Here is a 25,730-nt window from a genome sequence, read left to right as displayed (position 1 = left end):
GAATTTAGAAATAGTTTTGAAACAAATCTTTGCGCTTAACAAACGAAATTAATTATTTATAGTCTATGTATAATAATTTATGTCTGTGTGTAAAGGTTTCCCTATCCAAGAGCGAAAGTGAAAGTAGATCCATTATCTCTCATTCTCGCGCAGTAGATGCTCTGTTTAACAGTTTTCTGTTAAAAACACTGTTAACTGTTTGCTTGTGAAATGCTCATTTTTTCCACTTAGACTTCCTTTGCGCCCTGTAAATAGCGAATGCGCTCTTGGCGCGACGCAGCTGACACTTAAAGGGAATGGGAGATGAGGCTCTAATTGGTTTATTCTCAAAACACACCTATAACTCATTAAGAAAATAAACTCAACCCTTTTAGACCATGCGCCTTGGCGCAAGGCAGATTTCCCGTCCTTAAATTAGCAAAAACGCGTCCTGACACGCCCTGAAAGCGTTTGCGTCCTGCGTTTTGCGCTCTGCGCATGGACTGTCAAAATAGAGCCCAAGAAATGTTTAAAAATTAAAAAAAACATTTCATACAAAGAAGGCCTAATAATTTTATATTCAATTTAATGTATGAAAATAAAAGGTTGCAACACTCATTTTACTGTACATCATTCAGCAAAGTGAATATCTGCCATTTAATACTATTATGAAGGGAATATTAAATAAATAAATCATCCTACCTGGATGAACCATGTGGAGCAGTAGAAAGTGGTGGAAGATTTCTGGGAACAAAAAGATGAGCAAAGATAAGTTAGGTTGATATCTTAATTAATGTAACCGCGGACACCGATTCTGCACAATTGACTGATTTCTTGCCTTTATTTTCTCTATTGTATCTCTATTTATTCTCTAAACTTTATTGTATATCTATAGTACATTATACTTTTAAAATGGCCATTTTTGGTTATTAAAACTGATATTCAGTGAAAGAGAGGGTATGTTTCATATTTACAATGAAAATTAAATTAGAATGGGGCAGTAATGTTAGTAGGTGCGTTTTGTTATGAATATGCATGAAAATGACGCTCATGCAGCTACACGACACCTCGACATTTTTGATGTCTGTTAAGTTGCTAATATCCAAATGAAAATAGGCAGTTCCTCACATCATGTTTTCATTTTATTGTTAAGACAGTGAAACAGCACAGCCAGGGTGATGTGAATGACTTAATAAAGTACGATCGGGACTATGTTTTCCATATCAAACTTGCAAAGTCTGAACTTACACGGAGAGGATGCGAGACTGATCTGTGTGTGTAGGCTACTTAATACTGAGGAAAAAGCCCCAATTATAAAGGCGAATGTCTGCAGCCCCGCCTCCGTTTTCAGATGTCTCCGTTTTCCCCCATTCACACTGAGATGGAGCAGCAGCATTTTAGAATGAAAACAGCCTCTCCATAGTTTCCAAAACGCTCCGTTTTCGGGGCTCGTAAAACTCCGGCGTAGTGTGGACGGTTGGCGTAAGCATAGCAAAACTTATGCGTTTTAAAACGCATGTGTGCAAACGGGGCCTGAGGAAGGCATTGTGCCGAAACGTTTGTGTTTTTAAATTACCCGAAGAATGTACAAATAAAAAATAAAAACGGTACGAAGCAATTACTTGAGTGCGAATCATTACCTTCATGACTAAACCACCACACAAAGAATATTAAATCAGCATTAAATGTTTACAACCAAGAAACTTTCTCTTGGATTAAAAAAAATAAATTGAAATCTGCTAAATGTCAAAAAAAGTATCACTTTCATTAATAAAGTGCTCAGATTTAATCTCTGAGCGCAGTCTGTGTGTGTGTGTGAGTGTGTGTGTGTGTGTGTGAGTGTGTGTGTGTGTGTGTGTGTGTGTGTGTGTGTAAGGATGTAGTGGGCGGAGTTAATTAGCACATAAAGACTAATCGCCGCATTAATCCTACTGTAACACCAAAGCATGTCAGTGTCTCAGTGGGATTTGACGTCATCAACAGCCTAAAATTACACACACCAAATCCAGCAGAGAAACATTAACAGCTACTGTGGCAGACAGAAAACAGCCTGAGCGAAAAAGTCATATGCACATGTGTCATTTTAACGCAGGAATGGCTGAAGCGCTGGCTCTTGCTTTAATTTGATTTCCAGCCATAACAGGATTAGTTTACCTGCTTTCATTCTTGTCCTTGCTGTCAGATCAACAAAAGCAAACAAAGCGTCACGCTGATGCACATCTACAGCCTCTTTATTAACTATGATTGCAATTCAATATTTACTCCATATTTTATTATATATATCACGTAAGGTTATTTAAAGATCCTAATATTGTCGATTTCTGGCGGTGTGAGTTCCAACAAGGATGCAAAAAGGGTTGTAAGTGGCTGCAGCAAGACCATCGTCAAGGGGGTCGCACACCAGATGCGCTGTGCCACGCAGCGCCAAGCATTTTAGATTGTAAACAGGTTTATATTAGGGTGCGCACACCGGGCGTAGCAAGTCAGCAGCTGTCCGCAGTACCCAGCTATGAGTCAGGACACAGAGCGCCATCTGAATAATTTCATTGTAAATTTTAATTTTCCGTCGTGTGATACTACCAACTGTCAGTGTGCGACCCCCTTAAGGATGAAGTCTGCTTTAGCTTTGTGGATCAGTGACTGCAGGATAAAGAACATTACGCTGGACGCATCATCATCCACACAAAACCTAAAAAGCTTTATAAACCTTTTGCTGACAGCGATCAATGTTTGCGCCTCAACAGATTTTGATCTTTGCTTTCATTCTATCATACTGGACTTATTTGTCTAGGAAAGTTTGAACTTTAAGAGTGTTTAAACGAGAGAAAAAAGTGAAAATGTTAATGCCTGACTGAGAAAAGTATATAAAGTGTGTAGTGAGGGGTTTTACAGCCTTAAACATCTATAATAATTATGGTAAAAAGTGAAGCAGACTACTTCGCAGATTTCGCCTGTTGCAGGTTATTTTTAGAACATTACTTCTGTAAATAATGAGGGACAAATACCCAGGAGGTATGTTTTTTTTTTTTTTTTGCAGTTTTTGCGAATCCACCAGAGGCTGCTGTGTACGCTTTTTAAGATCTCAAATTTCTTTTGCGAGTGACTGACTGACTGACTGGCTGATCGACTGACCTACCCTCCCTTAAACCCAACCAATAGTATTTTCAAAAGCACAGATTGACCCATCCACCACCTTCCCTAAACCCAACCAATGAGGTTTTCAAAAGCACCGACTGACCCACCCACCCCCTTCCCTGAACCCAACGACAGTGTTTTTAAAAGCACTGATTGACCAGCGCCCACCTCCTAAACCCAACAGATACTGTTTTCAAAAGCACCTGATTGACCCACCCACCCCTTCCCTAAACCCAACCAATAGGGTTTTCAAAAGCACCGACTGACCCACCCACCACCTTCCCTGAACCCAACAACAGTGTTTTCAAAAGCACTGATTGACCAGCGCCCACCTCCTAAACACAACCAATAGTGTTTTCAAAACCACCGATTGACCCGCCCACCACTTTCTCTAAACCCAACTGATTGTGTTTTCAAAAGCACCAACTGACCCGCCCACCGCCTTACCTAAACCCAACCGACAGTGTTTTCAAAAGCACCAACTGACCCGCCCACCGCCTTACCTAAACCCAACCGACAGTATTTTCAAAAGCACCGATTGACCCGCTCACTAACTTCACTAAACCTAAACAATAGTGTTTTCAAAAGCAGTGACTGACCCACCCCCCACCTTTCCTGAACCCAACGACAGTGTTTTCAAAAGCACCAATTGACAAACCAACCGCCTTCCCTAAACCCAACCGAGTGTTTTCAAAAGCACCAATTGACTCATCCACCACCTTCCCTTAACCCAACCGATAGTGTTTTCAAAAGCGCCGATTGACAAACCAACCGCCTTCCCTGAAACCAACGACAGGGTTTTTAAAAGCACTGATTGACCAGCACTCACCGCTCTGCCTAAACCCAACAGATAGTGTTTTCAAAAGCAGTGACTGACCCGCCCACCACCTCTCCTAAACCCAGCTGACAGTGTTTTCAAAAGCACCAATTGACCAGCAACCACTGCCTTCCCTAAACCCAACCGAGTGTTTTCAAAAGCACCAATTGACTCATCCACCACCTTCCCTTAACCCAACCGATAGTGTTTTCAAAAGCGCCGATTGACAAACCAACCGCCTTCCGTGAAACCAACGACAGTGTTTTTAAAAGCACCGATTGACCAGCACTCACCGCTCTGCCTAAACCCAACAGATAGTGTTTTCAAAAGCACTGATTGACCCGCCCACCACCTTCCCTTAACCCAACCGATAGTGTTTTCAAAAGCGCCAATTGACAAACCAACCGCCTTCCCTGAAACCAACGACGGTGTTTTTAAAAGCACTGATTGACCCATCCACCACCTTCTCTCAACATAACCGTCAGTGTTATCAAAAGCACTGATTGACCATCATCTACTGCCTTCCCTCAACCCAACCGATAGTGTTTTCCAAAACAATCCATAAAAAGCACGGTAAAGCACGTGGTAAGCACGTAAAGAAACACTGTCATATTGTTTTGTACTGTTGGTTTTAAAGACAAAATGCAGCCATACGTACCTTTGGCTACATAATTCTCACTCTCTAGAAATGTATATAGGGCTACGCTTTCAGAATGAGCCTGTGTTGTTTTAAACACATGCAAATAATAAAAGTCTGTTATGGTTATTCTTTGCAATGACTCCACAAATCTCATGTATTCTCAAATTTTGGGCTGATCAACTATAATCCTGACTCAACATTGTGTATCCAGCAATCTGACTATTGCAGACACACACTGCAATATTGATGGTGAAACCATATATTGTGCAGCCCTGCTATCTATCTATCTATCTATCTATCTATCTATCTATCTATCTATCTATCTATCTATCTATCTATCTATCTATCTATCTATCTATCTATCTATTTATCTCCCTTCCCCCCTGTCCTATGGTAAGCTGACACAGCTCCTTCAAGCGTTATCTGCTTTGTCACTAATAGGATCTGCGAGGCTTAAATTGTCTTCTGATAAAACTAAGGAGCTTGATAGCTACACTGCACCTCTTAGCTAATTTGCTCCCAATTAGGATAATGAGGAAACAAGCAAAGAAGGGCAGCCTTAATATTTTAACGTGATAAAATGATTATTGGCCTCTTCACTCAGTTAGCTAAGCCAACTATCAGTTGTGTTTGTCACTGTGATTTTCGATGTCGACCTCAATGGATACTGTACTACTCATTACATTCATTACTTCCACGAATTAAGACATATACAAGTGAATAAAGTAAAATGCAAGTAACATTGTATTGATACAGCAGTTTTTACAGACAAGAAAATATATCAAAACCGGTTAAAACAAAAGTAGAAATATTCATTCATTCATTTTCCTGTCGGCTTAGTCCCTTTATTAATCTGGGGTCGCCACAGCGGAATGAACCGCCAACTTATCCAGCAAGTTTTTATGCAGCGGATGCCTTTCCAGCTGCAACCCATCTCTGGGAAACATCCACACACACATTCACACACACACTCATACACTTCGGACAATTTAGCCTACCCAATTCACCTGCACCGCAGGTCTTTGGACTGTGGGGGAAACCGGAGCACCCGGAGGAAACCCATGCGAACGCAGGGAGAACATGCAAACTTCACACAGAAACGCCAACTGAGCCGAGGCTCGAACCAGCGACCTTCTTGCTGTGTGGTGACAGCACTACCTATTGCGCCACTGCTTCGCTCAAAAGTAGAAAAAACCCAAATGTAAATGTAAACCAAATAAGCAAAAAAATAACCAAAACAATTGTAAAAGCAGCTCACCATACTGTTAATTAGAAGCTTAAAGATGGAATCAAGACAGTGTTGTTAAATATGTGCACACAAACTGAGCTGTGCTTTTATGGAAGTTACTAAATACTAAAAACTAGTTACTAAAAAAGGTATATTTCCTTTTCTTTATCATTACAAGTAGGCAAACATTCTTAAATCAAAGTATGTTTACTTGAGAAAATAAACATACACAACATCTTAGTCACACTTCATTTTAAAGTACAATTCTCGTTATTACAAACCATTAACTATGACTGTTGGCTCAATAATCTCATAATTTGCTGCATATAAATAGTTATTATTAAGAAAGTAGTTAAAGTATGTCTAGGTATTATTAAATGTTTAATATTATGCAAAAAAAAAACAGTAAAAATATTAGAGGTTTTGCTGATTGGTGGAGACAGAGTGATGTAGCCAATTTTTTTGACATGGGGATGGTTAGGAGGCCATGATGGACAGAGGCCAGAAGGCAGATTTGGCCAGGATGCCAGGGTTAAACCCCTACTCTTTTTCGAAGGACATCCTGGGATTTTTACCGACCACAGAGAGTCGGGACCTTGGTTTAGCGTCTCATCCAAAAGACGGCGCTCACTGAGCAGTATAGAGTCCCCGTCACTATACTGGGGCATTAGGACCCACACAGACCGCAGGTTGAGCGCCCCCTGCTGGTATAACTAACACCACTACCGGTACTGACCGATTCGATTAGCTTCAGTGAGCGACCATGTGAGAGTTGCAGAGAGCTAGCTGCCGGCAAAGTTATATTTTCTGACATTGTTGTCTGATATTTTCTTGTTTTAAGCATCTTGAATTTATTATTAAGATTGATATTTGTAAAGGACATAAGACAAAAATACTGAGACAGTGTTCATTAATTATTTTTTTTTCAATAACCCGTATTATACAGTCCTGTTATTAAAACATTAATAGGGTATGTGCACACAGACTTTTAAATCCAATCCGCCAGCCTCAGGTCTACCGGTTAATTGTCATCCTATGCAAAATCGCCACGTTTAAGATCTGATTTCTTTAAAAAACTGCGATCTTCACTGCCTGGCTAAGATACGATCTAAAGTGGGTATCAGACCAAACAAGATGCACAGCATTAAATTATATTTTTCTGCGCCATGTCTTTAAAATATGGAAATCAATTTTACCACAGTATTTTCAATGAAATTTCTGCACTAACCAGCCGCTAATGATGGCGCCTGCGTTTAAACCGTCTTTCATCTCTTTTTATGATTTAACAATCAAATGGATGCTCAAGTCTGTTACTGATTATATCTGAATTACATTACAACATCGATGCTGTAAAAGAAACCTTATGAAATTGAAAATAGTCCCATAAAGCTTTCACCAGAAGTTCATCATTGGCTGAAAAACACTAGCGGTGCATATAGCCCATTAATGTGCAACAACCACCAAGAACACTCTATAGCAGGGGTCACCAATCCTGGACCTGGAGGGCCGCTGTCCCTGCAGGATTTAGCTCCAACTTACCTCAACACATCTGCCTGGATGTTTCAAGTATACCTAGTAAGACCTTGATTTGCTTGTTCAGGTATGTTTGATTAGGGTTGGTGCTAAAATCTACAGGACACCGGCCTTCCAGGAACAAGTTTTGTGACCACTGCTCTATAGGAACCACATAGTACTTTAACAGCTGGCAACCATCCACCCATATCACCTTTATCAACCGCCTAGAAATAACTCATACACTAAAAAATGTGCATTACATTTTTTAAGCTGAATCAAAGTAACCTTGAGTCCATTAGGTTAAATTGACTTAAAACAGCTTGTGTAACTTATAAAACTAAGTTAGAACAGGATTAACTTAGTTTAATAAGTTACAATGACCTAAAAACATATGCTGTCAGGACTAATTGATCATAAAATTTTTTACAGTGCAACTCCCTATCAACACCTATATAGGAATCCCCTAGAAGCAACCACATAGAAGCAACTGCTTAACAGCCACTCAAAGCTCCTTAACAATATATCTTAACTCTAAGGGCTAATAGGGGATATATAAAAGGGTCTAAATAGGGTCTAGGTGGCAAAATGCAGCAGCCAGAGTTCTTACCAGGTCTAGAAAATATAATAATTTTACCACAATTTTGTCCTCCTTACACTGGCTGCCTTTTAAGTTTTGTATTGTTTATAAAATATTGCTTCTTACCTATAAAGCTTTATATAATCCAGCTCCTGTTTATCTAACCAACCTTCTGTCTTGCTACAATCCAACCCGCTCTTTAAGATCTTAAAACTCAAGGCTTCTGGTAGTACATAGAATAGCAAAGTCTACTAAAGGAGGTCAAGCCTTTTCATATATGGCTCCTAAACTCTGGAATAGCCTTCCTGATAATGTCCAAAGCTCAGACACACTCTCGCAGTTCAAAACTAGATTAAAGACCTATCTGTTTAGTAAAGCATACACTCAATGCATCACATAGCGGTATGATGCATGAATGTGCTCCACACAGGTGAGCTGGCTTGACAACCACCAGTAGGACACACTCCTGTCGTAATGCACCAGACATTTTGTTAGAAACTCTCATATGCTTTACATGTTTGCTTATATAACTGCTTTTTTCACTTATAACATTTCATTTTTGCATCTTGTTTGAATTCACTATGAACAGCAGCTACGCTAATTATTTTCTTTTTTCGCTATTTCCACCTGGGGATACTCATCCTGACGCCCTTAGAGATTATGCAACGCCATTGATGCAATCCAAGACCAGTGAAGAAATGATGCCAAGGTCTCCATAATCCTGGACCAGGCCGTATCCTGAGCTGATGCTGTGATGGTCATGGAGGAGTGGAGACTGATTCCTGAAAGACCCCAGTGACAGACGAATCTCCGTATTGATCCTGTGGGCATTCTGTAGACCCACCGGCGACCTACTCTCCCCTGCAGTTCTACATGATTCACATCCAGCGTTTTCCAGCCTACGGCACCAAGACTGCAGCTCCACACAGGAAGTTTGGCCATAGGAGAAATGGTCGTGCCCAACAGAACCTGGACTCTCTTGCGTTTTTTTCCTTCACTTTCGTCAAATGGTGAAGTGTGGTCCTCGTCTCCCTCTGACGCCATTGGCTTGCTTAGTTTGGGACTTGTGGAGCTGCTCATCAATGGATTTGCTCTTCAGTGTTTGGACTTTCAGCAGCGAAAATTAAACTGCACTGAACTGAACTAAACTGAACTCAAATTTTGAAAACTGGACTTTACTAGAACTTCTATGTTAAGCTGCTTTTGACATATATATAATGAGCGCTATATAAATAAACTTGAATTAAATATAAATAGCATATTTTTCCAAAAAAAAGTGTAATATTTTCTTCAACATTTTTTAGTTTAATCAAATTACCTTTTCTATTCATCTCAACTTGCATCAGTAAAACAGACTAAAAATGTTAAGTTCAACTTAGCAGAACTAAAAATATATAATATATAATATAGTTGAAACCGGATTTAGTTAAAGTAACATAAAAAAATGTGATATTTTTAATCAGGAATACATCAATTAAAATAAAGTAAACCTTCAATGCGTCATGAATTGCTTTAGATAAAAGCTAAATGCACGAATGTTAAGACTGCAGCAACATCCATTTAAACCTCTGACCTACATCTGCATAAGTAGAATGCAATTAACACAGGATCCCTATAGGTCACTTCTTTAAATCAAGGTTTGTGGGTGTGATTGGATTAACTACAGTGTAAATTTAACAGTCTTGTGTCCTGAAGCAGATAAACACCAGTCAGACAACTGCTTACACATACTACATAGCAACTAGGGGTGTGATGAGATGCTTACTCTATGAGACGAGACATGAGATTGGGTTCACGAGAATGAGATGAGATTTTTACACTATTTAAAAAAAATCCTTAATGATGAAACATGTGAAGGGAATAGTCTGAATATGCACACTGTAAAATATTATATGATCAATTAGTCATGAGAACATGCTTTCAGTTCATTGTAACCATACCTGTCAACACTGGGATGTGAAAATAAGGAATATGCCCACCTTAATAAGAGATAACCCCCCCCCCCCAATTTAAATGGTCAGTAATATGTTTTAATATTATTTTTTACAAAAGAAAATCAAATCTTAATCTTTTTTACACTGTATAACTTACATATTCTGATTAAAGAGCCACGAATGAATCTCTCATTTATTTGGATTTTCTTTTTACTTAAAAAATGCACACATCTAACGTTCTAAAGACAGCATTCGACTGCTTTCCTAACTTTTTATGCTCATTTAGGACAAAATTAGTTGTGTTTGAAAAAAAAAAACACCAAGCTCGACATTTTTAGATGTTATTATTGTTATTTTTATTATTATGTATGTCTGTTTAAACATGCACCCAAAACCAGAGTGTACATAATCCATTTGGGAAACAGTGTCTATTCATCACTATGGAGCGCATCAGCTGACTGTCACGCACCGCTATATGACTGTTTTGAGGAGCTAAGGAGGGGCGACAACACCTGGTATAGAAAGGAAGGGAATCTCGCTGTTTTTATATTTATTTCAAAGTGTTTTCATGCCTACATAAAACAAAACCACAGAACAGACTTGCATTTAAGAGCAAGGGGCGACCCTTGGTGGTTCGGCGTTATGGGTTGCGTATAGGGAGGATTGGCTCTTTTTATGTTTATTCCCTCCCTTAAGAGAAAGACTGAAAATATGGGAGAAATACGGGAAAATATCTTTAAGGGATGATGAAAATATGGGAGAATCCTGAGAAAAGCGGAAGGGTTGACAGCTATGATTGTAACTTCTATGATTAACTTAATTTAATAAGTTACACAATGTGTTTTACAAGTCAGTTTAACATAATATAGGTTCAATGGACTCATAAGGTTAATTTGATTCAGTTTAAAATTTTAAGGCAACCGAGATTTTTTTACAGTGCAGTGAAGGACAGGCACAGTGTTTTACTAATATTTGAGTGAAAATAGTCTTTATAAATAATTTTAAATATTTGCAAAATATTTGCTAATATATAAATGGAAAATAGATTTTTATTTAACAAAAATAAAAACCAAAACAACTTAGGTGCTATGCTTGCTTAAAGGTAAGCGAGCTGTTATTGCGGTGGTACTTACAGCTAACTCTATCAAGCCTCTTCAACTGCTCCAGAATGCAGCAGCACGAGTGGTCTTCAATGAACCTAAACGAGCACATGTCACTCCGCTGCTAGTCCGTTTGCACTGGCTGCCAGTTGCTGCTCGCATCAAATTCAAAGCTCTGATGTTTGCCTACAAAGTGACCTCTGGCCTTGCTCCTCCTTATCTGCTCTCACTTCTGCAGATCTATGTGCCCTCCAGAAACTTGCGTTCTGTGAATGAACGTCGCCTCGTGGTTCCATCCCAAAGAGGGAAGAAATCACTTTCGCGAACGCTCACGCTCAATCTGCCCAGTTGGTGGAATGAACTCCCTAACTGCATCAGAACGGCAGAGTCACTCGCTATTTTCAAGAAACGACTAAAAACTCAACTATTTAGTCTCCACTTCACTTCCTAATCTGCAATTGCCTCTTTGAATATCACACTAATTGTACAAAAAAAAAAAAAAAAAATACTAATACTACTAATACTTCCCTTCTTAGACTTTACAGACCTGAAACTTGCCTTTAGCACTTATTCATTGTTGCTCTTAGTTGTGTAAATTGCTTCCTTGTCCTCATTTGTAAGTCGCTTTGGATAAAAGCGTCTGCTAAATGACTAAAAATAAATAAATAAATAAAATACTTTTTTTTAAAGGTACACATTTGAACTTAAAGGGTCCATATTGGTACCTCAAAACTACATACAGTTAAATTCAGAATTATTAGCCCCCCTGAATTATTATCACCCGTTTATATTTTTCCCCAATTTCTGTTTAATGGAGGGAAGATTGTTTTAGCACATCTCTAATCATAATAATTTTAATAACTTATTTCTAATAACTGATTTATTTTATCTTTGCTATGCTGACAGTAAAAAATATTTTACTTGGTATTTTTCAGGACACTTTGATACAGCTTAAAGTGACATTTAAAGACTTAATTAGGTTAATAAGGTGAACTAGGCAGATTAGGGTAATTAGGCAAGTTATTCTATAACGATGGTTTGTTCTGTAGACTATTGAAAAAAATTTGCTTAAAGGGGCTAATAATTTTGTCCCAAAAATGTTTTTTTTTTTTAATTAAAAACTGCTTTTAGTCTAGCCGGAAAAAAAAGACTTTCTCCAGAAGAAAAAATATTATCAGACATACTGTGAAAATTTCCTTGCTCTGTTAAACAGCATTTGGGAAATATTGAAAAAAGAAGAAAAAAAATCGAAAGGGGGCGAATAATTCTGACTTCAACTATATTAGTACCTAAACATTTTAAGAAGAACACTTTTGTACATTTTAGGTACTAATGTGTACATTTAAGGTATTAATATGGACGTTTTAGGTACTCATTTGTACCTTTTCAAAAGGTACCACCTCAGTGACAGCTCGCGTACCTTTATTTCTGAGAGTGTAGTTTATACTGAATTCTGTGCTGACTGGCTTCAACCCTATTGAATTTCAGAGTATTTACACTGCAGATCTTGATGGTTTTTGAGACACTAAAAAAGACACGAGAAAAAAAAAGAAAAAAAAAAGCGGGCGCTGACTGACTATAACAATATATAATAAAAGATAATAATAAAGATAATAAAAAAACGCTCTTTTCTCCATTCCTGTATCTACTCTGTCCCTATAGTTTTATTTGTTTTGCAATAGTTTATAACAGAAAAGTTCATTTTGCCATCTGCTTTTAATCTAGGCTTTTTAAAACCAGAAGTAGCAATAAGTGTGCAATAAGATCTAAAGTGCGTCCCAAATCACACACTTATGCACTACGCCATTTTGTAGTATAGTGTAATGTGGTGTTCACACCAGACGCGGCAAGATCATTTTCAGTTTACTCGCTTTATTCACCTGTCAAATTCACCTCACAATAGACACGGATTCAAGTCATGGCCAAGCCTTCTGTCTGCTCGGTGACTTTAGCGTTATTGCTAGATGGCTAACATGGATTTTATTGAGAGAATAACTGTGTTTATGTGCTTTATGAAGGCTGAAAAACAGTGTGGATTCGTTTGGAGCTGTGACTGAGTCCACTAGATCCTTTTTGAGGTGCACTCAGCTCTGTGAGTTCATTAACTCCTTCAGAAACTTAACCTGCATGATGAAAGCTTTCAGCTGTGCTTCTGACTAAACCGAGCCCAGTTTGATGAACTGCTGCAGTCTGGTAGGAGGATTTCCAACAACCAACAACAGGCGCTACGCCATAATCACGCCCCTACAAGAAAAAGCACCTGATTGGTTAACGTTCAAATATACCCTGAAGTTCAAATTTTCCAAGTTAAGCGACTCGCACGAAATGCACATTTTTCAGCAGCAGGCACTGCAAGACTAGTCGGGATAGAGGGAAAGATGAACGCAGCAATGTACAGAGACATCCTGAATGAAAACCTGCTTCAGAGTGCTCTTGACCTCAGACTGCGACGACGCTTCATCTTCCAGCAGGATAATGACCCAAAGCACACCGCCAAAATATCAACAGAATGGCTTCACAACAACTTGGTGAATGTCCTTGTGTGGCCCAGCCAGAGCCCAGACCTAAACCCTATTGAAGATCTCTGGAGAGATCTGAAAATGGCTGTGCACGGTCACTTCCTATCCAGCCTAATAGAGCTTGAGAGGTACTGCAAAGAGGAATGGGCAAACATTCCCAAAGACAGGTGTGCCAAGCTTGTGGCATCATATTCAAACAGACTTGAGGCTGCAATTGCTGCCAAGGGTGCATCAACAAAGTATTGAGCAAAGGCTGTGAACACTGATGTACATGTGATTTTCAGCTTTTTAATTTTAATAAATTTGCAACTATTTCAAAAACTCTTTTTTCACATTGTCATGATGGGATATTGTGTGTAGAATGATGAGGAAATAAATGAATTTAATCCATTTTGGAATAAGCCTGTAACATAACAAAATGTGGAAAAAGTGAAGAGCCATGAATTTGCGGATGCACTGTATATGAGTGACATGTCTTTTGTATTCTACAGTCTTTGGTCTAGTTGAGCACAGGGGCCTTTCACTGATGTCCAGATGGCCCAAAAGCCTCTTTAATAGGACCAATCCCAATACAAGGGACCCACTGGGGTTTGTTAGAAAATCCAAGAGTTTAAAGTGTGTAATTAGCTCATGCAGAAAACAATTTGGCCCTTTGAATCACATCTGTCCATCCTTATTGCCATGACAGGGATGTGATCACCTGAATTCAGACTGTTTTTGTTGTTTAAACTCAGGGAGTGGAACTAAAATAAACCTTTGTCTTTTTTTTTTAAGCTGAGGTCAAACTGACAGCAGGCTCAGGGTCCATCACCACAGTTGCTGTCAGTCTGTATTACCACTGAAACCCAAATCACAGTCACTTCAGGTTGTGGTCATTTCAGGTTATGGTCACTTCAGCTTATTGGTCACCTCAAACTTATCTGCAAAGGTCTGAAGGCTACATTTTAATTTCTGCATAGAAAAACCTAAAATTAATGAAACATTGGAACGATTTGACCCTTTCTATCAGATTGGCACCATGTATGTTTGTTTAAATACTTTCTTGTTTGACAAAGCTTTTAACACATGAACTTGGTTTTATTCAATATTTTACTGCACTCTAAAAAAAAAAGGTTCCTAGAGGTTCTATGTAAAACCTTGGGGTTCTATACTTGGCCAGTAGAACCTTTTACCCAAAAAAATGGTTCCATTTAGAACCCTTTGAGTGCAAACAACCTTTTTGATTAAAATGGTTCTATAGTTTTTGATTCATAACATAATTATCTAGTAAATATTATAAAATAATTATAAGCTATAACACAGATATACAAATCTTTTTGAGTCAAAATCTAATAAAATGAATGCTGTGGTCAAAAACTTTAGTGTACAGTATGATGTGATTTTTTTCATTCAGGTTTTCACATTAGCATATAACTTATATTTTATATATACTTAATATTTAACATTTTTAACAATTTTTTTTGTAAAATAAATAAAATAACCAGTTTATTTATTTAGATTGTGCAGTACCATGTTTTTATGATTTAATAATTTATTTAAAACTAATAATCATCGTGGTGGACAGGTGGTGATTTATTTATACTTAAAGGTTTAATATTTCACAGTTCATTTAGCCTGCATTTTTGTGTCCTTTATAAACAACACCTGATCTTTCATCTATGGATTATTAAAATATGTTTGGCTTTAAAATGTTTTAATAATATCCTGGGACGGACTGGCCATAGAGAGAACTGGGACCTTTCCCGGTGGCCTGATGGTCAATCTAGCCTGCCACCGTGACTCTGGTCTGCCGCGCATACACAGACTCGGTGTGGGCACGAGCGCTGCACTGCTACCTAAATAAAGAACCCTTAAATGGTTCTAAATAGAACCATCTAACTTGAATTCGAAGAACCATTTGGGGTTCTATTTAATGAACCCTTAAAATGGTTCTATTTAGAACCTTTTTGGGGTTCCATATATGAAGCTCTTGATAGAACCATTTTTGGTTCTATATAGAACCGTTTCTTTTAAGAGTGTGGCTTTTGACTGGGTAAAAGTTTTAGTTTTTTTATATAAAAACTTGATTTTGTCTATGACTTTCTCTTGTTGTTTGTGGTTTTGGTTTCTGTGAAGCGCATTGGTCAACGTGGGTTGTTTTTATTGTGCTACTCTATATAAATAAACCGTCATTGTCATGAAAAATGATCCAAAAAGACATGGTAACCCTTTAGTTTAGGTCACAATTCACGATATTAAATAACCATTAACTAACACTACAACCTAATAAATCAACTGTTTATTAATAGTTAGTGACGTAGTAGCTGTGTTTAGGTTTTGGGTAGGTTTAGGGCATACCTGTCAACCTTCCCGTTTTTCCCGGGATTCTCGTATTTTACAGTTCTATCCCGCTATGATTGCATAAAGCTATTTTCCCATTTTTCTCCCATATTTTCCGTGTTTCTCTGAAGGGTGGGAAATAAACATTAAATAGTCCAGCCTCGCTATACACAACCCATACCGCCGAACCACCAGGGGCCGCCCCTGGCTATCAAATGTGAGTCTGTTCTGTGCTTTCGCTTTGTTTAGGCTCGAAAACACTTATAAACAAAAAAACGTGCGATTCCCTTCGTTTTCATTCCAAGTGTCGTCTTCCATTATATGCGATCCTCAAAATGCGATCATCATCGATGTTGTAAAAGCTCCCTTATGAAACTAAAAATAGTCATATCTAACTTCCACCGGGAGATTTCAGTGGCTGAACAACACGTCTGTGGATAGAGCCCATTCCTCCAGCATGCTAAAGTAACAAAAAGTAACTGACAGTCTCGCGTGCACGTGTCGCTCATCTAGACGTGTATGCGCGGCAGACATGCGCACGCTAATGGCGGATATGCGTGACCAGAGATGCGCAAAAGCCCAAATCTGCATTTGTTGACAGACAGTTTGAGTTACTTATCGGAATTATGAGAGATGTCGGTCCGACTCTATTTAATGGGATGAACATTTTTTAGTTTTATGCCTTACCCAGAATATAAAAATACATATAAATACATTTAGATCATTTACTGTAATCATTACTATTACACTGTGAAGAGACTTTCAACCAGCACAACAAAAAATGTTTCTGAAGACACCTACTGCACCTTTAAACTAATATTGAATAAAAAGGATGCTTGTGTGTAAAACAATTTGCACAAAAAAATAGTTGTTGGGATTTTTTCTAAAGAATTAGAAAATTCTTTCTAATTTAAAGCGTCATTATGAATGTTTTAAGGTATAACTAATGTGGTTCAAATGATGCATCTGCGACAGAGAAACAGTTTTTTTTTTTGGGAAACACTTCTTACTACATAATTGTTTTCCCAAACAAGGCATCGTACTACAGTAGTTCAGCCACGAGTTATTTCATTGTTTGGAAAACGCACCTCTGTTCTGCTGAAGTATATTTTGACCCCTTTAGTGGATTTATGCAAGAAGAGAACGTGTGAGCGAAATTTAAAAATCAAAACGCATACACAGCGGCCTCTGGTGGATTTGCAAAAACAAAAACTGCAAGCAGACGTACCTCCGGTTACATATTTCTCTGTTCCCAGAAACGTAGAGCTGGGTACATATCCACAATGAACATATTCTATAACATATAAAAAACTGATACAGCAATACCACAGCTCTGATTGATAGCGTGTACTACTGACCGCTATGTTTGACAAACCCACAATGATCTTATTGTTGGAGGAATTAATTTCGGAGATAAATTTTGACATAAAATTCCATACCAGTGCTTTAAAATTGATCCATCCCGCATGTTTACATACATTTGACTTGCACTAAACCATCTAGGTCTCCTTAGTAAATTAAAGCAACTTGGAGGTTCTTTTAAAAGCCCCTATTATGCATTATAAAAGGTCATATTTTGTCTCCAACAACAGTCTGATATACATGCAAGGCCGATAACCACTTTCATTGTCTTATAATATGCATTTATTTTTACCTAATTATCCCAACGACTCCCATATGAATTGTTCAGCGTTTCATTTGTTTTCAAACAAGCGTGAGACTAATCTGCACTGATTGGTCTGATGACCTAGTCTGTTGTGATTGGTCGACTGGGTTCAGTGCGACACGGAGAGAAATGCACACCACGGTTAGGAAGTAGCACAGAGTGCATGAGACCCCAATGCAGGAATGCAATAAATCAATGCAGTTAAACTCCAGCATATTCCCCTAGTCTTTAACCTGACCCCAAGTAATAACAATGACATGCATTCAGTATTAATCCACACAGAGGCAAAAGTTAAACTATTTTGAAAATGAAAAGGATGCCCCGCGCTTCGCTAGTGTCTGAAGGGAAATGCTCGTTCACATTTTACCAGATCCTCACTTTATTATTTTTATTTATTTATTTATTTGACATGGACATCACAATTACACTGGAAAGCCAAATGCACTTGTTTTAGCAAACTTGCTAATTCTCAACACCTGTCCACAGGAGGCTTGGAAAAATTTGCAAAATGGAAATATAATAGATACATATAGACAGCATTATAGTAAACTTACTGAAGGCAAAAGCAAAGGCGACATGATCCAACAAACTAACAGTAGACTATTTGTGCAAACACTGCTGTTTTTCCAGTGACGCTCCAGGGACAGACGAGTCTTCGCTGAGGCCATCTTCCAGCCTCCACCACGGTGACTGAAGCTCTTCACAAGACTTTTGGCCAGCTGAGATATTAAAATGGTCGTGCCCAACTGAGTCTGGTTTCTCTCAAGGTTTTTTTTTTTCTTCACTCTCCTATAGGTGAAGTTTTTTTCCCCTCTCCGCTGTCGCCACTGGCTTGCATGGTTCAGGATCGGTAGAGCTACGCATCTATGAACTTGCTCTTCAGTGTTTGGACTCTCAGTAATGACTTTAAACCACACTGAACTGAGCTGTACTGAACTGAACTTAAACACTAAAAACTGAACTACCCTGATCCAGTTACTATGACCATTTATGTGAAGCTGCTTTGACACAATCTACATTGTAAAAGCGCTATACAAATAAAGCTGAATTGAATTGAATTGTTTTGACCATTTCTAAGAGCACTACTAAAAATATTTATATTACTTTCTGATTTTAGTCTAACAGGTTAATCATTCCACAGTTTGGCTCCCTTTACAGAAAAGACAGATTGCCCAAAGGTGGTCTTACACTTTGGCACTAGACAGTCACCATTAGCAGTTGCTCGTGTAACTGTGTGAGGTTTGATGCCTGCTGATTAGTTCAGAAAACAGGATTGGAACATGATTATTTATACATTTAAAAAGCAATTTAAGATAATTAAATTTAATAAAACTATCAAAACTAAAAAGGTTATGTTTACATAAAACTTCACAATGATGCCATTGCATAGGCTTTAAGTCCATAATTTTAACTGCTCGTTTATTTATTGAGTAAATAGGCTTTAATGTAGTTAAAGAGGCTTGTGACCAAGATGTAATGCAATGCGTCAAGTGAAAGAATATCCGTCACCGACTCTGTCCCAGTCATTCCCCTCGCTGGCCAGCAGAGGTCATCATCATCGGACTATTGACATTACGTCACCCATTTACACTGATTGCAGACACACCTGACACACATCCAGCAATCACCTTCCACACACATTTAAGCAGCACACACATGCTGCTTCATTGCGAAGTCTTGTTCTGCCCCGGCTAACACTACTGAGCATTCTCATCCTTGCCTGCTTTCCCGTTGTGATCCTGCTTCGTTTACTGACCCAGTCTAGCCTGCCGCCTGCCTTGTACTTCAGCCTGAATCCCGACTTTGATCCTAGCCGCCTGCCTTTGAACTCTAGCCTGCTTACCGACTCTGATACTAGCCGCCTGCCTCTGACCCATGCCTGCATACTCATCCTGTTTACCTGCCGCCAGCCCAACGGCTACATACTACTGTGTTTGATGTGAGTTTGCGCACGCACAACATCTGTGTGCTATTGTTTATTAAACGGTGTTTAATAAAAATACTGCAAATGGATCCCTCTGTGTCAGCCACTTCGTTACAATATCATTGTGTGCATTTTTTTTGCATAATTTTGCAGTTTGATATATTTAAAAACCTTCTAATAAAACGAAAACAGTTTAGACTTGGCTTAATTTTCTTATAATTTTAACACGATTATCTAATTTTAAATTAATGTCTGAGTTATGCCAAGATACTTAAATTCATTCACTTCTTTAATGACTTTATTTTTAATCAGCACCTCAAATGTATCCCGTACAGGCCTATTTCTTATAGAGAAAAACAGAGGCTGCGTCCGAAACCGCCTACTACTCAGTAGGTACTGCATTTGAATTTAAACGTACTACTTGGCCGTTAGAAAAATATGTTCTATACAGTATGAATGTGAAAAGTATGAATGGAATTCGGACGTACTACATCCGCCATTTTGTCATGGTCACGTGACCTACCTGCGTCAGTTGCGTCGCCTCACTTCCATTCATGAATTCTCTCACGGGGCATTATGGGATAGCGCAGCGTGCATGGGATGTGCACTTCAGAATCTCGCCGGAAGTACTAAGTCATCCAGGTACTTCTTGCCTACTGATTTTCGAATTCTATGAATTCGGACATACTACTCGGCTCGCATACTGATTTTAGCGTACTATATAGTACGGAAGTATGCGGTTTCGGATGCAGCATTCAAAACTGTTTTCTTGACATTCAACGACAGCTCAAGCCATCTTGAAATGTGTTGTAAAGCCTAGGTCAGTCGCTCACCTGCCCGGCACGGTTTTTCAGCTGACACATAGATGACTTTGTCATCTGCATATAACTGGGAGTTCACCCCTAGGCGGCAATCTGGTGATCACTTATGTACATTGTAACAACAATGGGCCAAGAACAGACCCTTGAGGTACTCCCATATTATTAGAACGCACAGATGACTTCACCCCATCGACCCTCACACACTGCTGTCTCCCACCCAAATAAGACTCAAACCACTGTAAGGCTTCTGCTGACATTTGGTGATGTACAGTGTTGACCTTGATGTGTGCAGACAAAAGATCCGAAGCCAACACGATTCATTTATTCGACTCCAAGTCGATTATTTTGTTAAAGAATCGATAATCTTAAACACGGTGCACTTTCAGATTTAAACCTCAGCTTGATGTTTTCATTATATACTAAAATGGTCTATAATTAGACCACGGGTGAGCAGTATAAGGTGTAGTGAACTGTGCTTTAAACATTGATACTATAACTTTATCTATACAGAAGCTAAATTCACACAGAGGTGTTTTGTGTAGGAGATTTTAAAGCAAAAACTCCAAAAATCTTTCCACTAAGGTCACAACCTGCTAAACATTACAAAAAGTGTCATTTATCATGTGTCAGTACTAATAAATCAATGCAAAATCGACCTTTCTTCTATTCTAGAGATGGTAATTGGTCGACCAAGGCTTCTTAAACTTATCTTTAGATGTCATTAAGGCCAGGGGAAATCTCTGGAAGATTCTGTAGTCTCATTAAGGTGAGGGTTGATCTCTGTGTCAGTCAGGAATTAACCTGGCCAATGGATTAAAAGAAACCAGCGCAAGACCAGACTTTCTCAAACCGAACGCGGAGAAGCCACGTTTAAAACAATTAATAAAGAGCCTGAGCAGTTTGTTTGCCAATCTGAGGTCAAGTGTGGCGTCTCTTGATGAGGTCAGATCTGAGTCTAATGAGCCACATGAGCTCCGTTTAGAGTAATTATGAGCAGGTAAAGCCAATCTATTAGACAGTCCGTTCGTTTATCCGGAGAAAAACACTTTTTATTTATTACAAACGGTAGCTGTTTGCATGCACCTATATTGGAATATTGCATTAAACAAATGCTTAATAGATGCACATAAATTTAGCGGAGACCCTTTTTAATGTGGATTTTGACAATTTATGCACAACTGAGTATAGAGTCAACTTGTTTTTCGATACGAAAAATGCATATAAATTACAATGGAAAACCGTTTACTGAATAAACTCCAGCATGCGCATCAGTAAAGTGATGTGATTTACTTTGAACAGATGATGTGACAATAAAAATGTGTGTAATAAGACCAGGGGCATTGCTAGGGTCGAAAGGGATGAGGGGCTTACCCACACCCCAAAAAAACAAGTTCCAAGTTCTAATGCACCCTGCTAAATAACCGTTTCTTTAAATTTCTTTAGACAGGGCTTGAAATTGCGACCATTTTGGTTGCATATGCGCCCGAAATTTTATCTATGCGACCTTGAAATATATTTGGGAGCATTTCTGCGAGTGTTTAAAATTGTAGTGTGCGACCAGTTTTTACTGCAAAATGTTCAGCACATGCGCGGATTCGGGAGACGTTGACGCAGAATGCATCTCTAAGCTCTTTGTCTGCACTTGAAATGCGAAACGCAGCGCTCGGGAATGGTTTCAAACAGTTGTCATGTCAACTTGCTGCAGTAAACAAATCCAAGTCCGTAATGCTTGCCCCGCCATCGCGCTCTTCTTATTGGCCCACCACTGCTCTAGCACTGAACGGGAATGATTGGTTAATATCAGCTGTCAATCACTCAGCGCCTTCTGGCTTCGGATGACAGAGAGCTACTACCATGAAAAATTGTAATTGCATATAACGTTATATATATATATATTTTTTTTGCTTGTTAGTTTGATTAGTGTTGATTTCAAATACAACCAATATGTTTGTATAAAACGTGTAGTAACGGTGCTCATAATTGGTGGGTGCGACTAAATTTTGGCTGATGCGGCTAAATTTTTTAAAGTTAGGAGCACCGGTGCTACCAAGCAAAAAGGTTAATTTCGAGCCCTGTTTAGAGATAGTTTTTTTTTTTGGGTTTTCCTCAAAATAGAGTGATGTGGGCTTCATGGCACTTTAAATGCATGTAATGCCTTTTTCTTTCATAATGGGCAGAAAGTCTGTGTATAAACATCTGAATAAACATAAAAAGGCTTTAACTGTGTTTTTCCAGCCATCTTAGGTATTTTCATAAGAATTAAGTTGATTTGTAATTCGATGCTAACTGATATAGCATTTTACAGTAGAATATGGCTAATAAATAATAAGCTAGATGCATGAACTGACTGTGATTTAACTACAGAAACAGATGTGACTGGCTTTATCATATCTAGATAAATATGTCTAGATATTCAGTGTTTCCTCTAGGATTTTTTTCAGCTGTGGCGGCAGGCCTTTTTTTTTTACACAGAACTACCAACTACCTGTGGCGTTATTTCAAATGACAAATGTTGTGAGTGCAGTATTAGAAGTCGAGATCGCGTTTATGTAGTCTACAGCATGCGGATCTCTTTGCTTGCGCGCCGATTTCCTCTGCTCGTGCACAAAACTTCTTACACGCCGCTTCAAGAGCACACAGATCTTCTTGTGCGCTCTCAAATAAACGCTGCTGAAACGCTGCAATTTAGTGCGTTTACGTAACGAGTACGTCTCCAACATTTATTAGATTTGCTAGGAATATTTATGAATTTCTCCAATACCCACAGAGCGGTATTAATGTGTCCTGAAGTAAAGTGAAACGGCTATACGTCGTGTTTGCTGGCCTCACGCATTACGCACATGTCTGTCAGTCAGCCAGTGAGTCAGCACATAACCTTGAAGGTTTAAACAAATGACGCACAGCACTACTACGGTTACAGTAAAGTTTGCACGGTTATAATTGACTTACCCTTTAATACGTTTTGGTGCGATTATTACCCGCAATTAAAAAATATATTGTTTTGAACGAAAAGCTGTAAGGTAGCCATGGCGGGATGAATTTTGGAGTGGCGCCCCACCATGGAAAAATTAATGTAGCGGAAACCATGATATCTATATCATATCTAGAAAGCTAGTACAATTTACGTATTTCTGACTATATATTTATATGACACATTTTATTGATTATAGTCATTTTATTTCACCAACACTACACACATTTTATACTGGGAAAACAAATATTAAGCTTCATCAGTTGTTAGAATTATTGAGTTTTACGAAACGGTTGTGTTATTACCTCATCAGCTTCAGCCCCTCAGAATAATGGAAGAATGACGACAGTGCTGTGCCTGGATTTTTTAACACTTGCCGTGTGATAACCATGACAACAATCTCTCTCCCACCTGCCGGTAGAAACAGGTACTGCTGAACAGCTGACCATTTAAATACCCGACACAAACTCTGCGTAATGCGCATGATGTATGTGGTAATTTCAAGTACTTAGATAAAAAGATAAATGTTTTACAACCTATTTTTGATTAGGTGCAACATATTCCAAAAGAGCAGGGGTTTAAGCCCCCAATGCACAAACGTTTTGTAAAGTTTATAAGGAAGTGATGATTTTGTTCTCTTTGACTCACTCGGTGGACTCAACTCACAGAAATAAGTCAAGTTTGGTGATTTGGGGTTACATTCATATGGGGGCATGCGAGAGATCTGCAGAGTGGATGACAACAAGTAATGTTATTGTAAAAAAATTATAATTGAACAATATGAAGGCAAAAGAAAGCAGGTGAAAAACCGTGTGCGATAACAACAAGATGATCACACACGCACAGTTAACGTTGGACCTATTAAGGTGCTTCTTACAAAAAGACAGATCTGGAGCTCTTAAAAAAAGCAGTAACCGTACGTTCACACCGAAAGCGGCGAGAGCGTTCAAGGTCGCTCTGGCCGCCCTGGTGACAATGCTGACTGCTTTCAGCTCCGGCGGCGAGAGCGTCAAAACTCGCTACATTGATCTCGTATTTAAAGAGTCGTTGCAGCATATCAGTTACATTCCTGCATAACACATGTTTCTAGCGTGAGAATGTTGCGCACTTCTTATCAAATTCATATAACAATGGAAGATCAAGTTGCGTGTGGTGTGGCTTTGCTCTATTTATCCAATATGTGTCCATATGTCTGAAATATCCTGAAGCAGCTAACGTTATACTGTTTTGTACAGTCACGTCGCGTGAGATTCCCGCTTTTTTAAGATAAATATATATATAACATTAATGCACATCAGTAACTCGCCAGTAACTTATTTAATGCATGTTCCTTTAAGAAAACATTGTAAATAATTGGAAATCCAGCGACCGCAATCATCAAACCCTTGGGAACAACTGTGGTCGGAACCAAAGTTCACAGGTCTGTGTTCTCTGAACTCCTATCAAGCGGTGGACGTCTTCATTCTGATTGCTTTCGCCGCTTTCGGCTTGAACGTACGGTAAGACTGTGGGTGGTGCATGGTCATCACTTTTTGTGTAGTCTATTTTAAAGAGAACCGATCACATCAGTTGTGTTTCTAGGAATAGTTGCTTCACGCAAGGAAACGGGAGCGCGCACGCATTTTAAACAGTCATGTTCCCTTATAAAGCCGATGTATCAGCGCCATGGGCGTAGCACCAAATTCTGGCCCCTGTACCCTATCAATGTCAGTGGGCCCCCTACACATTTTTTTTTTTAATTATTTGAATATAAACATGCACAAATAGTGTTTTAATCTATAATCAAATCAGATTATAATAATGACTGGTTCTTTCATTCACCACCAAATTGATGCATTTGGCCTACTTGTGCTCAAATACCTTTAAACCGTAGGCTACATCGGGTTTGTGTACTGACATTTTGGGGGGGGGGATGGGGGGTTATCAATATATTTTGAAATAAATAATGACATTGACATCAATTGGAGGGGCCAATTAATTCGAGGTAGGTTACAAAAAAAATAATAATAATAAAAAATTGGTGGGATTTCAAAAGGGCCCTCTCTCTAGACAGGGCCCTGGGTAGTCAGGTCCACTTTTCCCCCCACTACCACGCCCAGGATCAGCGCTCTGCAACAATGAAAACATACGATTCGATTCACGCCTTCTGATTGGTTCTCGGGATATAGCGGCTTTTGCTATAGCAAAATAGCCACTAAGGCAAGTGGCGCTTAGCGGCTTTTGCCAACAAACTATTATTCTGAATGCGCTGATGCTGGTATTTGGATGACTACAAGCAAATCTATTTGTTGGTGTACTACGTGCCTAAAGCATTTACTCAATGCCATTATCTCATTTTTGGCAGAAGTTGCGTTTAGCGGCTTTTGCATGAACTTTTCATGTCTTTCGAATTTAATGTTAAGTTAAACTACAGTTTAAAGTTTTCAAGCCTCATCTAAAAGCATTTTAAGTATTAAATAGCACAAACCTTTTGGAAAATACACCTCAAAATTACCAAAAACACAGGTTTATATTTGTGATTAACAACGTTTGAGCCTATTTACATGACCTTTAAACTTAAACACACAGTTTAATGTTTCCAAGCA

General features: G+C 38.7%; 1 long non-coding RNA gene across 3 annotated transcripts in view; it reads right to left on the bottom strand.

Annotated features, from left to right (window-relative positions):
- LOC137488289 (uncharacterized) overlaps window positions 1-25,730 on the bottom strand; it is a 98,382-nt gene that overhangs the window by 22,826 nt on the left and 49,826 nt on the right. For 2 of the 3 annotated variants that reach the window (XR_015479199.1, XR_015479200.1), the window contains 2 exons: window positions 13,049-13,169; window positions 682-723 (listed from right to left, as the gene is read on the bottom strand). This is a non-coding gene — a long non-coding RNA (uncharacterized LOC137488289). The remainder of the gene's footprint in view (window positions 1-681; window positions 724-13,048; window positions 13,170-25,730) is intronic. The other variant, XR_015479201.1, reaches the window with a different exon arrangement.

The sequence above is a fragment of the Danio rerio genome, chromosome 2 (genome assembly GCF_052040795.2).
Source record: "Danio rerio strain M-AB ecotype USA chromosome 2, GRCz13ab, whole genome shotgun sequence".
In the NCBI taxonomy this organism is placed as follows: Eukaryota; Metazoa; Chordata; class Actinopteri; order Cypriniformes; family Danionidae; genus Danio; species Danio rerio.
The sequence above is the reverse complement of the archived record's forward strand: the minus strand, read 5'-3'. Positions and strand labels throughout refer to the sequence as shown.